The 19,800-nt window shown below is 41.6% G+C and overlaps 1 long non-coding RNA gene across 1 annotated transcript in view; it reads left to right on the top strand.

Annotated features, from left to right (window-relative positions):
* LOC309380711 overlaps positions 1-19,800 on the top strand; it is a 147,466-nt gene that overhangs the window by 103,993 nt on the left and 23,673 nt on the right. The window lies entirely within an intron of this gene.

The following is a 19,800-nucleotide window of genomic DNA, read 5'->3' as shown; positions in this document are numbered from 1 at the left end:
AAACATAGCTGAGGTTTAACTTTAAATACTCCAAAGACAACATTTGAACTAACAATGGGATATTAGCTCCGCCCAAGGCATGATGGAGAACAGCAACGACTGGGAAAAGATAGACATAATATTTTACAAGGACAGAAAGAAACATCAGGGACAGGATAATTGCTACACAAAGGGAGAACAAGGATATAGTTTGAATGCTGCACCTGTAGATTTATAAATCATTTAATGTGTCGATACGAATGGAAGTCATTAATATTGCGGTTGTTGTATAAGGGATTGCTATTTTGACTGGAGTGTAATTGAAATTAATAAGATTTTCGAACGCAGAAATAAAGTAAATCATCAAACCATCAATTCTTGTATGCAGGGAGCCACCTAAATTACTTAATTTGGCATCTGAATGTTTGAAATTAATAACTGTATTATAATTTGGCAGTGTTATAATGAGGCTTTTTTTGGATTCTTGCAATTGAAAACAAATAAAACATTATGATCAAAGACAACATTTTAACTGGTCACAAATGCCTCCCGTGGAGGCTGTTTCACAGATAAGGGGACACAATGGAAAAGCCCCTGTCCCTGAGAGCCATTTGGCTCACTCTAGAAGGCTGGGGTACCCGTAGAAAGACGGTAGAAAGTTACAGCAACTCTAGATTCAACTGGCTCTAATTAAAGATAGAAAAGTCATGCAAATGGCGACAGCCAAAGAGGCATCCTAAGACACTCTGCATTAAAATATAATTCTGCTACTGAAACCATACTCAAGTTTCTGGTATACAGTGCAATCTCTGCTCAGAATGTCACTGACTTCCACGGGATCGGCTCACAGGTGAGCGTGCCGAGAACTGCAAACTTAACAAAAGTTTCAAAAAAATATGGAGGACCAGTGGCGCCGTCATGGCAGGAATCGGAGCACCACAAAGCAGGAGAGCCCGTAAATGCAGCTAAGTAGTGGCTGGAGCCTCAGCGCGCCTCAAAGTTGGAGGGTATGCCTGTTATAAGAATTTAAAGGTCTCAAATACAGAATAAATATTCATAAATGCACACATATGTAAATATATGAACCATGTGTCTGAAATAGTGCGGGAGGGCAATCCTGGAGCCATTTTGACTCTTCCAATGACCTCAAATATTCCTCTGCGGTAAGGGAGGCAAATGGGGAAAGCATTCCCATTGTCTTTTTGCTTGCAAATCCTGTCTTAAGGGCATGTTTGTGTATGAATAGGGTGACCTGGATTCAGGAACTAAAATATTAACCATCACAAAATAATGGCCAGGCTGCCCGGGTAATGCAATCAGTGACCATTATCAGTTATCCTGGCAGACAGGATTTCTGCTATAGACCACCTCCTTCTGTGGTGTATGTATGATGTTTCAAGGGGGTTGTCTTGGGCTACAGGGTGGGCAATTTCAAAAGTCTATATAAGGGCTTGTGCACCACTGTTGAGGGTTCTCCTCCCTCCTGTATGTGGGGAGTGGGGACTCTGTTGCAACAGTCCCTTTAATAAATATCAGACTTGCTAGCCGCTTTGCCTCTCAATATACAGTGGTACCTTGGGTTACATACACTTCAGGTTACATACGCTTCAGGTTACAGACTCCGCTAACCCAGAAATAGTGCTTTAGGTTAAGAACTTTGCTTCAGGATGAGAACAGAAATCGTGCTCCGACGGCGCAGCAGCAGCAGGAGGCCCCATTAGCTAAAGTGGTGCTTCAGGTTAAGGTAGTGCTTCAGGTTAAAGTGGTGCTTCAGGTTAAGGTAGTGAACCTGAAACTGTTCTTACAGACCTCCGGAATGAATTAAGTACTTAACCCGAGGTACCACTGTGCTCTGGTTGACCTCTGTTACTTTCTCCTACCAATAGGGAACCTTAGAAGGACTCTATACAAGCTCTGGAATACCCCATAGGGGAAAAGAAGCTGGTTTTTTTCTTATAACATCCTACCTTTGAAAGAGGTTGCTTGAAAGAAATGGGGACGTGGAATGCGTATAATTCTAACTATGGTGGACATAAATGATGAAGATTCCGTAAAATGTTCGGGAACAAATAGTCACGCTGCTTGCTGGTGTTGCTCAGACAAAAGTGGCCTTCGGAACCGTGACTTTAATTTGTGATCACTAAATGCTGCTACTGAATCAAAATTGCACGACTCTCATTTGGGAAAACACTTGAATGCTTTCTAATCTTTTACCAGCTTTAATTAGATTTGAAGCACATGTTGGGCAAGCGCATGTGTACTTCACTGAATCAAACTCTTTCTGAAATGCCTATACAAACAAAGAGTGAGAAAGGTCAAAACGTCATAGAAGTATTTCCCAGAAACTAAAAATAAGGAAGCAGGGAGAGGGAACGATTCTGGGACCGGCTGAAGGGCCTAAGCTCAGAGTACCCAACTCACATTTGTTGGAGAAACAGACAGAGAGGAATGGGAAGGTTACTTTAGCTTTAAGCAACAGAAACATCTGCTGGAATTATGAATGGATTGTCGATTTAACTCACCAGCAACATCTGAGGGGAAAAGCATTCTGACCAGATCTGCTCCGACCTTAACTAGATTGCATGATAGCAGACAGTGGAAATGTTTGTAGAGGAAGAAGGAGTCTCAGGTGACATGTTGATATGGGGATAAGGGATATTTTGCACTATGAAAAAAGGATAAACAAGTCGAGGAGGCGCATCCTGCACTGCAGTTCCTCATTAGCAATAACAACGTTCTTCAAAGAGTTGGTGAAATAATTCTCATTATACATTTGGTTCTTCAGTCCTTCATTTGTGGATCAAGGCCCCAACCCCGCTATGTGAAATAAACACACAAGGACACGTGATATAAGGTTAATGGGCAAGAAAAGGCCACAACTTTATTGATTACAGCAGTGAAAAGGTATTGGTTTAGGCATTGGATGACTATAGGAGGTGGGTTTATTCAACAGTAGGTGGAGCCTGTTGATGCTAATCCAACTATAGGCTCACCCCTGATGTCACCGAAGGTCGTGCCATGGCCTCCCGCCAAGCAGGCATTGGTCGGAATACACGACCGCCAGATTCCTTTAACGGAATAACCCACGGTAGATAGCATAGGCGATGGCCACACCTAGCCCTTGACACACATGAATCCAATGCCTAACCTACCCACCAATACCACAAAAGTTGTGATGATTGCTACGAGGTAGGCGAAAAAACCAAAAAGCCTAATGCCAAATTGAAAAATTCCTACCAGGCCCCCCAGACAACCGGGGCGACCAACCTAAGGTCCATAGCAAGGCCAAAAAACCTAGACCCTGAGCTAAATGGGAGTGGAGGGTGGGTGACTCGCTGCGGGACGACGACGACTGAGGAGGAGGCGGAGCTGGAGCCGCAGCATTAAGCTGCTAAACACGCCCCCCGGAGACACCTGGTTGGCTGCCTCCGGTGGGCGTGGGCGCCAGCCAGGTGAGGAGGGGCAGGGGCTAAGGCCCCCGGCCAGGGGCGGAGCTCGGGCTCCCGCCCACAACCACTCCCCTCTCTTCCAGGGAGGAGAGTCTTTGCTTCCTAAAAGACTAAGAAAGTTTAGGGCCCCCAAGACTCTGTTAAAAGGTGGAGAGAAATTTTACCTGCTTAAAAAGAGTTTTTTGCTTTTAATTCTAGCATTTTGGAAATAACAGTAAACTAAAATCAGAAAAAACTATGTAGAAACGACATGTACCTGGCATTTTATTAGTATACTGCCTTTCCATAGTTAATACCATGCTAAATGTGGTATATAGTGGGGGTTTTTTTGGTAAAATAAAATGAGGTGATAGTACACATATCTTCATAAAAGTGCCATGGGTGACAGCCAGAAAGAAGTGAGTACTCTTGTTTAAAAAAGCCAGACATAAAGACACAGGTATAAACGAGACAGATTCTTAAAATCTTAAACATTTCTGGCCAGTTCTAGCCATGTCTGATTATTGCTTGCTATGTGCAAATGTACACAAAAAGTATATTCCTAGACAAACAGCAATGAAGGATGTTGTGCTGGTACTGTTCCGCTGTTTATAATTGCCCCAAACCTTACTACTTGGTAGAAATACTCATCTGACCACGGCTGATGGGGATTATTATTTCCTCTGAGACCGAAGCTCACCAAACCAGACCTCAGGCTACTTTTATAACATGGCTTAATTATCACATTCCCAGAGGTTCTTCTCTGTATCATGCTGATCAACACGACCTTCTAGAAGCATTTGTAGTACATGTACGTACATGTTTCAGATTTCTGGAAGACAGGGAAAGACACCTCTTTAAGATCTCCAGAAAGCTTTTTGAGACCAATGGCTTTGTTGCCCTTCTGGAATGGCTCTCTGGGTTGGGAGTCAGAGGCATGGTCTTATGATAGCTACATGGTGGGTTTATATGAAGCTGCTGGCATCAGCCACTGGGGGGCTGTGCCACCAGTATGCCATAAGATGATGGTGATATCAAATTGAAATACTAGAAGACCGGTCAAAACTTTTATCAAAAATGTGTGATTATTTATTGGAATGGAACACAAAATATGAATTGACAAAAGAAGTAATAATGGGCAATTAATTTTGGGTATAACATTGATTATGACATTTGGGCAAAACTATGGAACGAAGGGACGCAGGTGGCGCTGTGGGTTAAAGCCTCAGCGCCTAGGACTTGCCGATCGAAAGGTCGGCGGTTCGAATCCCTGCGGCGGGGTGCGCTCCTGCTGCTCGGTCCCAGCGCCTGCCAACCTAGCAGTTCGAAAGCACCTCCGGGTGCAAGTAGATAAATAGGGACCGCTTACCAGCGGGAAGGTAAACGGCGTTTCCGTGTGCGGCTCTGGCTCGCCAGAGCAGCAATGTCACGCCGGCCACGTGACCCGGAAGTGTCTCCAGACAGCGCTGGCCCCTGGCCTCTTGAGTGAGATGGGCGCACAACCCCAGAGTCTGTCAAGACTGGCCCGTACGGGCAGGGGTACCTTTACCTTTACTTTATGGAACGAAGGTCTGAAATTCACGGCGTGTACCATCCTAAAAGAAAATATAATGAAAATGATGTACCGCTGGTATATCACCCCTGTCAAACTAGCAAAAATGTACAGAATGAGTAACAAAGCATGTTGGACATGCAAAACGAAAGATGGTGAATTTTTTCACGTGTGGTGGACATGTGAAAAAATGAAAAAAAGGGATATGATTTATAACGAATTAAAAAAATTATTTAAATATACTTTCCCAAAAAAACCAGAGGCATTTAGCTGGGACATTTTCACACAATTGATATTGCATGGAGAACTGCCTGAAAACTTTGTCTGCAAATACCCTCCTTGATCTGGCTAGTAGAAGACCTTCATTCAGCTGTAGTGTTCAGGAGACAGATTTGTACGACAGGCTGAAAAACATTGCAGTGATGCAAGACTCCTGTCATTTGTTTTAGACTTTTCGGAAAAGTAAATTTAGGAATCAATGACATCATTGCCGCGATTTCTAATCTTGACACAATGTACTCTGAGCATCTGACAGAACAATCAGTAATTCTGCAAAGAAAACCCTTTGAAGGCAACAGAAAGAAGGGGGAAGTTTTAATCTCTAGTGATTAACGCAAAACATAATGGAAGGAAAAGCCACTGAAGGTTTACATTCCTGGATGTGATGATAAACACATTGTTATTAGCTCTGGGCATATTATTTTAATGTTCTTATTTGTGACTTTTTCTCGCGTTTTTGTCATACTGAGCTTGTAAACCACCTTAGAAACAAGAAGGATGAGTGAGAAGAGTTTTAAAATAAATAACTATGAAAACATACAAATTTTCTGTACAGCTCTACAATCTGTTCAGGCTCACATATTTTTAACTCCCTCTTGCATCTTTCATTGACCTCATTTATGACATTTCACTCTCTCTGAACATGGTTTAAGCTCGGAAGGATAGCTGCAGATCTTGGCTGCAATCTTGCAATGCAGAGGTTGGAGTACAATTAGGTATTCTCTTTAAAAAAAATCAAATATTTTATTATTAAAATAATTCAACATTAATACATACATATTACAAATATACAAACATACATTTCATACCATCCTTAAAAATATTCATACATACCCACACTCAATCCCACACATACTTCCTTTTCCCACCACCATCCAGCACCTCTCACCCCACCCTTGTGTTAGACTTCCAATCTACTCAATTGCAATTTCTTTCCACTTCTATTACTTTCTTGCACACACTTTTAAACCAGTTTTCTACTTCTTTTTCTGTTACACATTGTTATCCATCTTATTTAGTATTTCAGTATTTATAATGGAAGTTGTTTATTCTAATAGGAGTTCTGATTTTTCAATATGATTTTGCAAGTATCCTTTAAACACCTTCCAGTCCTTGTCTATCTTCTCTTTTGAGATCCTTCCAATTTCTCCCATTGTTTTGGATATATTGCAATACTCCAATAATTTGGCAAGTTTTTGTCAGTATAATACCATATTTCCAATTTTTCGCAGTCAATAGCCTTGCGGCTACTGTTGCATATAAATATAATGTCTTGTCTTCTTCCTTTAGACTTCCTGGTACTATTCCCAATAGAAAACCTGAACATTTTTTTTCATTTCATTATATATTGTTTCCCAAAATTGTTTGATGTTTAAACAATTCCACCATATATGCATCATAGTACCTTTTTCAGTGTTGCATCGCCAGCAGACACCGCTACAATTTTTATTCATTTTTGCTATTCTTTCAGGTGTTAAATACCATCTATGTTGTATTTTAAGGTAATTTTCTTTCAATATATAATACATGGTGAATTTCATATCTTCTTTCCACAATTTTTCCCATTGTTCAATTAGGTATTCACATAGCTATCAATGTAGTCCATGCTATCTCTCCATCTTATTATAAAGCGATATGCATTTCATTCCTACATTTGGGACACCCCTCAGGTTCTTCATAGTAGTAATGGCAGTAGGCACCACTTTTTATTATTTATTTAATCAATTTATAGGTCGCTTGATATTAAAAAATCTCTAAGAGGTTTACAAAATAAAAACTACAAACTCACAAGGCTAGAATACAAATCAAATCAAAATACATGGGGAGGTAGTCAACTAGGTTTTACTCAGTTGAAATTATTATTGAAATTATTGAACCTAACTTACCATAGTCAGGTTCGCAGACCCTCCAAGTTTCCCTATTTCCCAGAATTACTGAAGCCATCCCAGTTTCTGATTTGATCCAAGAATGTCTCGCTTTTCCTTAAGACATCGCTATTTCCATTGGAAAAATGTTGGAGGATATGGAGTTATCTGACCCCCGAGCCAAGGAGATAAGTAACTATACGACCTTTAGAAGATATCTGAAGGCAGCCCTGCATAGGGAAGTTTTTTAAAAAAATGTTTAATGTTTTATTATATTTTTATATATGTTGGAAGCCGCCTAAAGTGGCTGGGGCAAGCCAGTCAGATGGGCAGGGTATAATAATAATAATACTAATAATAGAATAAGGTAAAGGTAAAGGTACCCCTGACCAGTAGGTCCAGACCTGACCAACTCTGGGATTGTGGCGCTCATCTCGCTTTATTGGCAGAGGGAGCCGGCGTACAGCTTCCGGGTCATGTGGCCACCATGACTAAGCCGCTTCTGGCGAACCAGAGCAGCGTACAGAAATGCCGTTTACCTTCCCGCTGCAGTGGTACCTATTTATCTACTTGCACTTTGACGTGCTTTCGAACTGCTAGGTTGGCAGGAGCTGGGACTGAGCAATGGGAGCTCACCCCATTGACCTTCTGATCGGCAAGTCCTAGGCTCTGTGGTTTAACCCACAGCTCCACCCACGTCCCAATAATAGAATAGGATGTCCCTATTTTCATCGGAGAAATGTTGGAGGGTATATGTCCATTCATTTCAATTTGCCTGCATTCTTGAATGAATACCACCAAAAAATAAAAAATAAAAATCCAGCGTCTAAAAACTAACAGTCAGAAAATGCCTGAACAAACAAACAAGCATTTAAAAGGCATATAAAAGAAGTCACAGTTGACACCTTTTTGTTATATTGGGGAAGGTGCTCCAAAAAGACAGGTTCCACTGCAAAAATGGCCTACTTCTGCTTTGCCACTACATAGAAATCTGCCATTCATTTTGCCACTTGATGCCCCCAAGCTGAGGACAAACGTACCTCGTGTTGGCATTCCCAGACTGGTGTGCTTTTCCATGCACATAAAACAATCAGAACATGGAGGGATTTTAGTGTATGAACCTTTATAACACACCACCTACTTGTAATTGCATCATATTGTGGTAATTTAACAATTTACAATGTCCAGATTAAAACCCTAGCAAGTCCACCCTATTTTCCCCCAAGTTGCATGGTGTTACAAGTAGAACTGGGTGAATTCACCAGACTCTTTTTTTTGTTTGAATTTTTATGAACGCTTAAAACAAGAAGAAGAAGAAGAAGAAGAAGAAGAAGAAGAAGAAGAAGAAGAAGAAGAAGAAGAAGACATAAATAAACATCAAATATCAAAAAAACGAAGATCATGGCCACTGGTCCCATCACCTCCTGGCAAATAGAAGGGGAAGAAATGGAGGCAGTGAGAGATTTTACTTTCTTGGGCTCCATGATCACTGCAGATGGTGACAGCAGCCACGAAATTAAAAGACGCCTGCTTCTTGGGAGAAAAGCAATGACAAACCTAGACAGCATCTTAAAAAGCAGAGACATCACCTTGCCAACAAAGGTCCGTATAGTTAAAGCTATGGTTTTCCCAGTAGTGATGTATGGAAGTGAGAGCTGGACCATAAAGAAGGCTGGTCGCCAAAGAATTGATATTTTTGAATTATGGTGCTGGAGGAGACTCTTGAGAGTCCCATGGACTGCAAGAAGATCAAACCTATCCATTCTTAAGGAAATCAGCCCTGAGTGCTCACTGGAAGGACAGATCCTGAAGCTGAGGCTCCAATACTTTGGCCACCTCATGAGAAGAGAAGACTCCCTGGAAAAGACTCTGATGTTGGGAAAGATGGAGGGCACAAGGAGAAGGGGACAACAGAGGACGAGATGGTTGGACAGTGTTCTCGAAGCTACCAGCATGAGTTTGACCAAACTGCGGGAGGCAGTGGAAGACAGGAGTGCCTGGCGTGCTCTGGTCCATGGGGTCATGAAGAGTCAGACACGACTAAACGACTAAACAACAACAACAACAACAACAATCAAGCATTTTTAGACCTTAAAAATTAAAAGAAAATGAAGGGGAAAGGAAAGGAGAAAACGTCCAATTCTTACTTCATAATAACATTCAACTCATCTACTTTCCATAAACCAACCTCTTTTCCCCCAGTCTTCAAACCCCGATACCACAAGTTCATTTTCCTTAAGGTGCAGAAAATTCATAAAGGGATGAATTCACCCAACTTTGAGATGTGCATGCATTCTCAGAACACTCCTTATTGAAAATCAAATATTTTAGCTGTGTGCAAAAAGCTTCTGTGGCATATTAGAAGAGGATTATATATTTGGATCCCTTTCCAATTATGTAAGGAGCCATTTGGCAATCTGGATTGACAGGCAAACTGTGGGTGATTATTGTAACCAAAGAACGAACTGTTCAATGACAAATCATCCTGTTTGCTTATTTGTGCTTGCCTGGGAAACTACAGCCATCAATTGCTCACTTGGACATTCATTTCCTTTGATCTCTCCTCCACCTTCCAAAACTCTTTGAAAAGTAAACTTACGATAAGCACAAGAATGTGCTTTTAAAAATCAATCTGTGTTTTCTGATTCGGTTCATTGAGGAGCCTGGAGGTGTGTCACAGGGGACATAAATCATCATAAGGATTGGCTATATTGACACTGTGTGCTAAGAGACTGTAATTTTCCTCCCAGTTTAAAGACCATAAAGCTATGGGAAAAGCAACACAGGAGCAGCTTTGTTAAACTTCAGAATGACAGCACAAATGATCATAAGATTACTGAAGTACATCCTGTATGTGCTTTCCTATTATCTAAATGACTTTGAGGAATGGAAGATAGTGGAATCCCACATTCCTTACTTAAGCAAAATACCTGTTAAGTGTAGTTCCTATTATTGCTGCTGGGCAATGCACCAAACAGAACTGTGTTTGAGACGATACTTTTATTCTGATAATTACAAAATGCTGAGGTGACTTCCTGTGTAGCCAGTCTGCAGCTTTAGGAGAAGACTCTAATATTTTCCATTCTTTTCCTTGGAACCCTGCGGTCTATACCTCCAAAACTTGCAAGACTCACCCACCTGGGAGCTAACTTGGTATGTATCACTGAGACCTGGGCAGGTAAACCGTGAGGGGGTAAGTCTCTCTCAGCAATGCTTGCCAGGGTATTTAGTGCAGCATCAACGCAGGCTAGAAGGCTGGGGAGAGGGGATTTGCTGTCAAATTGGTCTCAACTAGGGCCAGGGCCTTTTCAGTACTGGCCCCGACTTGGTGGAACGCTCTGTCACAAGAGACTAGGGCCCTGCGGGACTTGACATCTTTCCGCAGGGCCTGCAAGACAGAGCTGTTCCACATCGCCTTTGGTTTGGACTCAGTCTGACCCTTATGTTTCCCTCCCCTTATGGTTTTGATTTATCGGCTGCTTTTAAAATGAGGCTGCAATTTAAATTGCATTTTAAGCTGTATTTTAAATTGGGTCCCCCCCCATCATGTTTTTTACTGTGATTTTATTGGTGTTAGCTGTCCTGAGCCCGGCTCTGGCCGGGGGAGGGCGGAGTATAAATAAAATTTATTATTATTGCTGTTATTGTTATTATTATTAATTTATATGAGTCCTGTCTTTCTCTCTGAGCCTCTGATCCATGGCTACCAATCTGGAGGGTTTGTACCTTGTTTGGGTCACTTGGGGATGCCACCCACCCTGCTGCCTGGCAGCCTGACCTAAAAGATGGTCCCAGAGTTGGTGTGGAGGACTCCTGGGATGACAGACTTTATGTGTGGTCAGGACTTTGTGGTCTCAATGACAACCACAGAGCTGCCCCAAAGTGTCATTGGTCCAACACATGAACTGGGACTACACCAGCTCCCAGCTAATTTCTGGGTTCAATTAAAAATCCTTTGAACTCTACAATTCCATGCTTCTGTGCTTCTAAACTCTTACATGGCTTGGGACCAGGCTATCTGAAAGACCACCTTTTCTCATATTTAACTCCTTGAACCTTAATGTCTTCATTTGAGATCTTGCTCTGGTTGCCCCTGCTGAATGAAGTAAGCCATAGAACAACCTCAGAGAAAAGACACTCAAAAATTTTCTGTATGCAACCGCTGCCGCTAGAATAGTATATGCGAAAAAATGGGAAGAAGAGATACCCACAGAGGAAATTTGGCAGTGCAAATTGATAGAATACAGTGGTACCTCTGGTTGCGAACAGGATCCGTTCCGGAGGCCCGTTCGCAACATGAAAAGAATGCAACCCGCAGAGGCGTGTCTGCGCACACGCAGGTTGCGATTCGGCGCTTCTGCGCATGCGCTTGACATCATTTTGCACATCTGTGCATGCGCGAGCAGTGAAACCCGGAAGTAACCCTTTCCAGTACTTCCGGGTCACTGCGGGACGTAACCTGAAAGAAGGTAACATGAAGCGGACGTAACATGAGGTATGACTGTACATAGAATCATGACCACGCAACTAAGGAATAAGGATGAGTTAAAGATAAGAGAAGAGTGGAGATGTTTTGGAGATTATCTTAGAGGGTATAATTTAACCTACAAGTAGGAGTTAACATAGGAGCAGCAGATAACATCAAAAGAGGAAGACTTGAAACAATAATGGGTGAAATATCAGGATATACAGCAGATCAAGATTTCCCTAGAATGCCACAGAGAGATTGATTGGGAAGTCTTAGGGAAAGAGATAAGCGATGGATACTGTACGATGTGTGTTTAAAAGCTGTTAAAATTGCATAAATAAAAGGAGAGAGAGAGAGAGAGAGCAACCAGAGGGCCTTTTCAGTTGTGGCACCACAGTTATGGAATCTTTGTGGTCTTTGATGTCAGGTTCACGCTTTCTGTTCAACTCACTTATGTATCCTGAGCTGTCCAGAGAAATACACATAATGGGAGAGCAACTGTCATGAAATAAATAGAATAAAATAAAGGGAGAGCAGGGACCATCAATACTTAGCTCCTGAGTAACGGACTCCCAGCTCACCTGGTCACAGTCTTCTGAACTACAGTGAGATGTCTAATAAAGGTAAAGGGACCCATGACCATTAGGTCCAGTCGTGACCGACTCTAGGGTTGCGGCGCTCATCTCGCTTTATTGGCCAGCATGACTAAGCCGCTTCTGGCGAACCAGAGCAGCGCATGGAAACGACGTTTACCTTCCCGCCGGAGCTGTACCTATTTATCTACTTGCACTTTGACGTGCTTTCGAACTGCTAGGTTGGCAGGAACAAGATGTCTAATATTTCTGCTTAAATTGTAGAAATGATTTCTAAATGTGCTATACATATAAATAAGCATATGCGATTTTGATGCAATTCTGTGCCCTTTTGCTTGCTCACTCTTTTGTTGATTAATAAATGGCCACCCCTAGTTTCTATGCTTCTGTTAAAGGCTTTGGGATAATTTTGCCGAGTAATAGCTACAAGGTCTAAGCAAATTGTGTGCTGAGTAAATACTTGCTAGAGAGGAGTAAGGCAAGGCTTTTAACTGCACCCATCTCATTGTCACACTGAGCTTTATTTAGCTCAGAAGACAGAAAATGTTAGGACTGTTGTGTTCACAGCAGACTAGGGTTGTTTAGACTTTAAGGTCTTACGCAGTCTCAAACTCTCATGAACTAAGCACGTGAACTCACCCAGAATAGCCAGACAGCTTTAATTGCTGGTTTCTCAAGTGCACAACAGGTTCAAGGGTGAAATTCAGTAATCACTGTGAATGCTCTTTCCTTTGCTGCATGATGCAGATACAGAACGCAAAGCTGAAGCAAAGAGATTTCATGCACAGTGTCACATTTGCCATGACAAAACTTTATAAAACGATGCACGCAGAGGTATCAGACGAGCATGGAACCACTAAAGCATGCTTGAACTCAATGCAATCTTATATATAGTAAGTCAACTTATTCCCAGGTAAATGTGTGTTGAACTGTTGCCAGGCTTGAACACGAAACAGAGGAATTTCATTTAAAAAAAAATTAAAATTTTTCCATTTTAATAATCCAATAAAAGCCACATTAAAACATTCCAAATTACAATACAATCAAAACAGGCAAATATAAAAGCCAAATTATATATCTTTGGGTGACTTCCCATGCTCTGAATTTCGCAGAGTGCTGATAATCTAATATCACATTGCATTTCTTAGTCAATAAACCATTCCGATGTTGATCCTTCGTTTAATTTTCATTTACGTTTGCAACCACTGGTCTGTCCAACTTTCGCTTTCGTCAGAGGAATTTTATTCCTAGCTTTCTGTAACACTGCATAACAGCAACTTAGCTAACAGGGTTCTTTGTTCCTTATAGGGTGTCCCTATGAAATGCCCCACATACTGCTTTCTGTTGATATTGCTGACCAATTAAAATTAATTTTAAAACTTCACAATGGCAACTACATTGTTTGTGTGTCTTGCCACTTACAATTGCCCAAGGTTCTGGTATTCTGTGGCCCTGAAGGACCAGGTGTGCAGCCTGGGAGTCATTTTGGACTCACAGTTGTGCATGGAGGTGCAGGTCTATCCTGTGTCCAGGGCAGCTGTCTACCAGCTCCATCTGGTACACAGGCTGAGACCCTACCTGCCTGTGGACTGTCTCGCCAGAGGGGTGCATGCTCTAGTTATCTCCCGCTTGGACTACTGCAATGCACTGTACTACTACAGTGGTACCTCGGGTTACAGACGCTTCAGGTTACAGATGCTTCAGGTTACAGACTCAGCAAACCCAGAAATAGTACCTCAGGTTAAGAACTTTGCTTCAGAATGAGAACAGAAATTGTGCGGTGGCGGTGCGTCGGCAGCAGGAGGCCCCATTAGCTAAAGTGGTGCTTCAGGTTAAGAACAGTTTCAGGTTAAGAACGGACCTCCAGAACGAATTAAGTTCTTAACCCGAGGTACCACTGTATCTGACTTTTAGAAGACATCTGAAGGCAGCCCTGTATTGGGAAATTTTAAATGTTTGATGTTTTGCTGTGTTTTTAATATTCTGTTAGAGCCACCCAGAGTGGCTGGGGATACCCAGCCAGATGGGCTGGGTATAAATATAATCATCATCATCATCATCATCATCATCACAGGACAGTAATGAATGCATTGTGTGGAGCAGCCTTCACCAACCCAGTGCCCTCCTGATGGTTTAGACTACAATGCCATCCACTCCAGCCGGCCTGGCCATTGGCAGAGGGCACCAAGTGGCTGAAGTCTGGTCTGGAGAAAGGATTCTCCCAGGTACAAATGATCTCCCAGGTTTCTGTATTTTCCCAGGTACAAATTATTTTGCTTTGCATGCTCAGAAAATGAGTTCCCTCCTCCCCACACTATAACAAAATTTCTATCTTGTTGGAAGATGTGTGGACTATGTACAACAATGAACTATGCACAAATAATAAATAGAACCCACTTACTTGTGTGTGGAGAGGGAAATACTATGCAGGAACCTCCTAAGTGCTATTTCACCCAAAACTGCAGCCCCTGACCATTTCTTAAATGTTGATTGATAGCTGCCACTAGCACACTCGTTTTGCAACTGAACATGCTTTGTTACTCATGTAGGCCCTTCCAGATATCTTTAATCTGCATTTGCGGGAGCAAATATGGGTTACCTGTGAACTTTATTGAGTTCTGCTTTGGAGGAACATATAATTTGAACCTATCTAATGATCTGCAGGCCGGTCTAGATGATTTTAATTAAGATACTTTGCTAGCCCTTGCATAAGGTTATTTTCATTATGGCTCTTTTCTGCTTGCTTTCTATTATGTGTAATCAATGAAGTGGCAATGTATATTTCGGGTGGTGATTATCTTATTATTCCTGCTGTTATATTTTCACCAGCCAGTGCAACGCTTTCTCCTCCCCCCTCCCCCCACCAACTTCTTCTAAATATTTATATATTTTCAGAATGCTTTGACGTTCTTCATTTTATTGGCTTGTACATTTCCTAGGCGGGAGGGAGGGGATTAAGTTGGGACTTTGGTGCATTATGTCAGTCTGCCACAGCAAATGCCTTTCTGGCCTCTCTCTGGAAAATATAGCTGATGCATAATAAACAACTGGCTCACCTGAAATAACCCTTGGGTAGTTTTTATTCTTAGAAACAGCAGCCTGCATTCCCTGGTGGAAGCTAGGGCATCATTTGTCTTTTGCTCAGAAATCATTCTGAGTCAGGGTTCAGCTCTGTTCAGTTCCTGGGACCCAACCCCAAAATCTGCAGAATAATCGATACGTTGCCACTGGTATATTGCTATTGAAGAGCAGGAAACAATTCTGATTTAATTTTTTTAAGAAGTTGTTGCATTTCCATAAGCACTGAGGAAGAGATCTCTTGCCAGCATCTTAAGAGTATCAGCAGAATACCCCTCTTGCCTCAACTGCTGACATTACAGGAAAGCTTTGAGAGTGAGTAAAGTTGAAATGGCCCTTTCTTGCCAAACTGGCCTGTGGCCTGCATATATTGAATCACTTTGACTACATATTACTCACGCTAGCATTATAGATCCAACACTATTTTGGGAGTTAGCCAAGGTGTGTGTGTGTGTGTGTGTGTGTGTGTGTGTGAGAGAGAGAGAGAGAGAGAGAGAGAGAGAGAGAGAGAGAGAGAGAGAGAGATTTCCCCCCTCATCTTTTATCAGCAGATTGATTAGGACAAGTCCGCAGAAGGAATTGCATAGCAGTCATTAGCAAAATTAGACAAGAAATAAAGTATTCTCATTTGGCTCACAGAGCCAATTGGTTTCTAGGCAGCTTTTTTAAAAAAACAAAAACAAAATAAAAAACTAATCCCTCGTTGAACTAGTCCACATAAATGCTATAGACACTGACAGCAGAGCTAAATGTTAAAGCCGGCATGTGAGTGCTGCCTAAAACAGCAACACTGAGTCATCATCACCTCCTCAATCCCCCGGGTAACATCTAGTAATGCACAATGCATGATCCTATCTGTGCTCTCAATTTATGTTTTCCCTACTCTGTTTTACTCCTTATGGGGGTGGAATATTTGGAGCCTTGTGAGGTCACATCATTCATTTAGTACTGGGCCAGGGAACCTTTGGCTCTCCAACTGTTCTTCAACTCCCATCATCCCTTACCATCAGCCATGCTGCCTGGGGCTGGTGGGAGTTGTGGTTCAGCATCATCTGGGGAGCTGATCTCTTGTCCTCTCCATTTCCCCTTAGCCAAGAGTCACGCGTCTCCCACATATTCAAATTCACAGGGGTAGTTATGAATTTGGACGGGAGAAAATCTTTAAAAGCTGAGCTGTCCTTGGAGCTTTGTCCCCTCCCTCCATTTGGGGTCCAGGCCATATCTTCTTAAGCACCTCTCAGAGAAGTTGACCATCTTTGCTTCTTTTCTTTTCTCCCCCCCCCCCATTCTTTATGATTACACTTTCATCCAGGGATGTCAAATAACTTACCAAAAAAATCATTCAGTCAAAAATCTAACAATAACATGCATCAAAATCATCCTCCTATTAGTTATACATAACAGTATATACTTTTGTCCCTACTCATTTATCCTAATTTTCCCCCCTTCCTCCCTCCCCTTTAACCCCTCCCCCCAAAACTTGTTCTCTCTTCAGATCTTTAACCATGTTCATTCTAAACAAAAAAAATCCTTCCAGTAGCACCTTAAAGACCAACTAAGTCAGTTCTTGGTATGAGCTTTCGTGTGCATGCACACTTCTTCAGATACACTGAAACAGAAGTTACCAGACCCTTCTATATAGTGAGAAGGTGGGGAGGGGTATTACTCAGAAGGGTGGTGGGAATGGGTGAATGGCAGATAGCTGTGATGAGCCTGTTGACGACTCTTAACGACTGCAATAGGTCTTACAGGAAAAAGCAAGGGGTGAGAAGGTGAAAAATGGCTTTGTCATGTATAATGAGATAAGAATCCAATGTCTTTGTTCAGACCAGGTCTCTCCATGGTTTTAAGTTTGGTGATAAGTTGCAATTCAGCAGCTTCTCTTTCCAGTCTATTTCTGAAATTCCTTTGTAGTAAAACAGCTACTTTGAGATCTTGTATAGAATGTCCTGGGAGATTGAAGTGTTCTCCTACTGGTTTCTCTGTCTTGTGATTCCTGATGTATAGAAGGGTCTGGTAACTTCTGTTTCAGTGTATCTGAAGAAGTGTGCATGCACACGAAAGCTCATACCAAGAACTAACTTAGTTGGTCTTTAAGGTACTACTGGAAGGAATTTTTTTTGTTTTGACTATGGCAGACCAACACGGCTACCTATCTGTAACATGTTCATTCTAATTTGGATGCTTGGGTTGTCTTCCCTCCATGCTATGCAATTCCTAAAACTTGTCCATTTATTCAAAATCTTTTGACATTTGTTTTCCCATGTATCTTCCATCATTACCTGTTCAAATATATCAGATTGTATATATTCAAAAACATAGTCATTCCATTTTTCCATTGTCCATTTATCCTTTTCTTTCCATCCTAATGCAATAACAAGCATACCAGATAAGATCATAATTTTATATCAATCTTGCTCTTTTCTTTCTATTTTACTATTCCCCAGTATTCCTGAGATAAACATTTCTCTATTGACTTCTATCTTAACCTGAAATACATCAGAAATAACCTTTATAATCTTTTGCCAATATTCCTTTACAGAAATACACTCCCACCACATATGTGCATATACACCTAACTCTTGACCACAATGCCAACACTTAGGACTCAATCCTTTAACTATATATGCCAGTTGCACCGGGGTTCTATACCATTTCAATAGGAATTTCCTACTTAATTCTTTATATTTATCACCATCTTTGCTTCTTACACATAGTCAGTCTGAAATCATTTGTTGCATAGCCATCCCTCAAAATTCACACTTATCTGAATTTTGCAATGCAGTTTTTCAATGAGTGTTTACAAAAATGCATATATTGGGGAAAGTAAGTATGAAAATGAACATATTCGTGAAAATAACATACAAAAGTATCTCATTTTAGAGGAACTTGCCTGCACAAATGTGCACCTTAGTAACACTGCATAAAAATATGTCAGTGTGTTTTGTGGGGTGTTGTGTTTTTTGTTTTGTTTTTTTGAAATTTGCACTAAAATTCACATTTCCATGAGGATTAAAAAATAAAATAAAATTGCATGTTGCTGCTGAATTTAAGATGGAAAAATTAGAAACCGAGAGGACCAAATTAGAAACTGAGAGGACCAAAACTGGCAGATCCTTCCATTCCTACCTGGTGAGAAAGCTGAAGAGATGGAGTTGCTGTTCGGTAGTAGACAAATGTCTAGGTAAAGGTAAAGGGACCCCTGACCATTATGTCCAGTTGTAGCCGACTCTGGGGTTGCAGTGCTCATCTCGCTTTATTGGCCAAGGGAGCTGGCGTACAGCTTCCGGGTCATGTCGCCAGCATGACTAAGCAGCGCGGGGAAACGCCGTTTACCTTCCCGCCAGAGCAGTACCTATTTATCTACTTGCACTTTGACGTGCTTTCGAACTGCTAGGTTGGCAAGAGCAGGGACCGAGCAACGGGAGCTCATGCCGTCACGGGGATTCGAACCGCCGACCTTCTGACTGGCAAGGCCTAGGCTCTGTAGTTTAACCCACAGTGGCACCCATGTCCCTTCAGTCAAATGTCTACTACTGCTTAAATCCATGTTTTTAAAGAAGAGCACACCAAGCTTTATTAATAAATTTAAAGAGCATTACACGACTTTGATGACTCAGTAAAATGTATCAATAAGATGTGCTTGTCATCACCTGCTCACTAAAGGAAGGATTTCTTGTTTCCCTCAAGTTCTTTATGTTAATGTATCATTTACAAAGAATTTGTTCTTCTTGTTTCCATCCAGAAATTAATTCAGCATATGTACAAATGTTGTGGGTGGCTGTTCTGAGCTAGAAACCAAAATAGTTCCAGTGTTCCCTGGGGAACTATATTACTTATCTTTGTTTGATCAGCACAGTACTAAGTATCTTGGCAAAGTGGACTGACTCTCATAATGTGCGTTGTGAGCATGTTAGTGAAATAACTAGTCTTGAGGAGACAAAATTACTGGAATCTACCATTCTGTCCCACAGCTGCTCATGCCCAAAAATCGCATAGCATCCAATGCCATGTGGCCCAAACCCAGGACGCCATCTTCCAGGTCTGCGCTCTCATGCAAATCACAATGAGATTGTAGAGCCGGAAAAAAGTGCTTTTCCAGGCATGGTGCCCCAAAACATGTGTTTTGGGGCGTCACAGAAAATCATGGACCTGAAAAAGGTGCTTTTGTTGGGGCAAGGTATTGTGAGAGCATGGCACCCAAAATGGCTGCTGTCTCTCATGGGGTAATCCAGCTTTGCTTGCAGCCCATATACACACTGAGTTTCAGATGTCAAACTCAGCCCACATTTTGATAGGAAATTATTCTTATTCTTATTCTTATTAGTCATATACTAGGTGCTGGGAATATGAACTGCAATTGATGCATAATAATAACAATTATTTATTAAATTTATATACCGTCCAGTTCACAGAATAAATACACAAGATAAAAACACAAAATATATAATAAAAACAAAACAATAATAATTTAATAATAAGTTATTATTTATACCCTGCCTACAGGGCAGGCACCACTACCGAGAAGGCCCTATGCCTGGTTCTTGCAGTGAGGGAA

The sequence above is a fragment of the Podarcis melisellensis genome (genome assembly GCF_964234715.1).
Source record: "Podarcis melisellensis genome assembly, chromosome: 11".
In the NCBI taxonomy this organism is placed as follows: Eukaryota; Metazoa; Chordata; class Lepidosauria; order Squamata; family Lacertidae; genus Podarcis; species Podarcis melisellensis.
This window is presented reverse-complemented; position numbering and strand designations above follow the sequence as displayed.